At 42.8% G+C, this 2,500-nt stretch overlaps 1 protein-coding gene across 6 annotated transcripts in view; it reads left to right on the top strand.

Moving 5' to 3' along the window:
* Positions 1 to 2,500, top strand: part of LOC143294854 (uncharacterized) — an 80,221-nt gene that overhangs the window by 64,230 nt on the left and 13,491 nt on the right. The window lies entirely within an intron of this gene.

The following is a 2,500-nucleotide window of genomic DNA, read 5'->3' as shown; positions in this document are numbered from 1 at the left end:
TGCACGACTGACTGACTATCATATATACATTCCATGCAGCTACCCGGGGTGGGGTTTTTTTCAAACTTCTTTTTATTCATTTTTTGCGTTTACATTTTTCACATGAATACAGAAGACATATTCATAAAAAGTAAATATGCATCATGAATATATCAATTGTGTAGCCAACATTTTATGTATTAACGTAGTAGAACGCTAACTATAATTATGTCCTTAATACATATATATATTAGAGGTTCATGTGTATACAGATCTGAAGGCCACATTCAAGTGTGAAAAAAAAGATGAATAAATAAGGGAAGAAGACAGGAAACGAAATAACACAGATAAAAAATAAAATAAAATAAAATAAAAAAGGATTCTTTATTTCTGCTCTGGCAATTTTATCGTCGCATGGAAGGGAAAACGTGCACAACAACAACCCCAGACATGTTAGACACTGACGGAACCAAGCTTAAGACAAATGAAGAAAAAGGATCTGCCCTGCTCAAACGTTTCATACAACAGAGTGATCAAAGAAACTTAGATGAGAAAAAGAAATATGTTGAGGAGTTAAACCAAACCCTTATGCAGACTGGACCTGATGATGACTTGACAATAGATGATCTAAACGAGGCAATAGCTAAATGCAAGAAAGAATCGGCTCCTGGCCCAGACAAAGTTCGTTACTCAGACATCAAGGAGCTATCGGAAGAAGACAGAAGCAAACTTTTCAATCTATATCAAAACAGTTTCCACAATGGACATGTGCCGGAGGACTGGACACACAGCTTCTTAAAACCCATACCAAAACCAGGAAAGGACCATCGTCAGGTAAGCAGCTACCGGATCCTAACCATGCAAAACATTGCTGGAAAGCTCATGGAACGCATGATAGCCAGGAAACTCGCAAGGGATCTTGAACACAGGCACATTCTCCCTTCAAATCAAGGTGGTTACAGAACAGGCAAGTCCACATGGGAAAATGCAGCTGCTTTTGCATATGAGGTGTATGAAGGATTTCAAAGAAAAGAAGAAACACTAGCAGTAGCAATCGACCTTGAAGATGCCTACAATAAAGTCCAGTTTGCGCACCTCATGGAGCTGCTACTAAGGTATGGAGTAAGTTTGACACTGACAAGATGGATAGCAGCAGCGCTTCAGGAAAGAACCGTCGTCCTACGCCTCGGAGATTGGATGTCTGCACCTTCTAAACTATCCATGGGACTGCCACAAGGGTCTCCGCTCTCTCCTATCCCCTACAATGTCTACACGAAGGGCCTTGCAGACTTAAACAACAATGGAATTGCTCGGGTGCTTACCCTTGCAGATGATGGCCTGGTCTTCAAAACTTCGAAAGATGCTCAGGAAAGAACTAAAGCCGTCCAGAAACAACTAAAGAATATTGCTCAATGGTGCAAAGACACAGGATCTTCCATCAATCCAGCGAAAGCCCAAACGTTGCTGTGCACTCTGAACAACAAAACCGCGAGCAAATCACCACCTTCTGTGTCATTCGATGGGATTCAAATCGAGAAAACTGAATACCTACGCTACCTAGGAATACACTTCGACAGGATGCTGACCTTCAGAAAACATACGGAAAATACTGTTCTCAAATGCAAAAAGGGCCTTTCAGTCTTAAAAGCAATGGCAACCAAAGGTATTGAACAACGCCACCTCTTCCTGCTATACCAATCACTCGTCCTCAGTGTGATCGACTACGGACTTGGGCTAACAACACCGTCTCAAAGCAACCTCCTAAAATTAGAAAGAGTACAAAATGAAGCTATGAGGTTGATCCTTGGAACAACAAAAGACACGCCCACAGAAACCATGCGATACCTGCTTGACCTTCCTTCAGTGCAGACCAGAAACAAGTTAGAACAGGTCAAGACCTACTTCAAAGCATTAGAAAACCCTCAAAACCCACTGCATGACGCAGTCAAAGAACCAAAAGGCAGCCGTCTAGGACGAGGAAGATCATGGATGGGGCAAGCAGAAGACACAATCCAGCTGGTATGCCGACTACAAGACCTGAAAGAAACAAAAGAATGGGAGAAAAACCCCGAAAACCTCAACCATCTATTCAACACAGCCATTTCACCCACTCTAGGAAGACATTGTCGGGAATGGCCAGAGGGCAAAACTGATGCGGAAGTGAAGCTACTCATAGAAGAAAACAGTAAAGAAGAGGACATCATCATATACACAGATGGCTCAGTCACCAAAGACCAATGTGGTTGGGGATTCACTGCGAAACAAAATGGGAAAACAATTTGGGAAGAGAATGCTGCCTACAAAGTCACAACCTCCAGCCTAACGATGGAAGTTGAAGCTGCGACACATGCCCTCCAGTGGCTATCGTCCATCCATACGCCCGGAAACCAACATGCCATGATTCTAACCGACTCAATGAACCTCATACAGAAAACTGAAAACGGAATGGGAAGCCCAGAGTGGCATAAGGCAATGCGCAACTTTCAAATTAAAAAACTCACATGGTCATACTGCCCGGGAC

The sequence above is a fragment of the Babylonia areolata genome, chromosome 20, assembly GCF_041734735.1.
Source record: "Babylonia areolata isolate BAREFJ2019XMU chromosome 20, ASM4173473v1, whole genome shotgun sequence".
In the NCBI taxonomy this organism is placed as follows: Eukaryota; Metazoa; Mollusca; class Gastropoda; order Neogastropoda; family Buccinidae; genus Babylonia; species Babylonia areolata.
The sequence above is the reverse complement of the archived record's forward strand: the minus strand, read 5'-3'. Positions and strand labels throughout refer to the sequence as shown.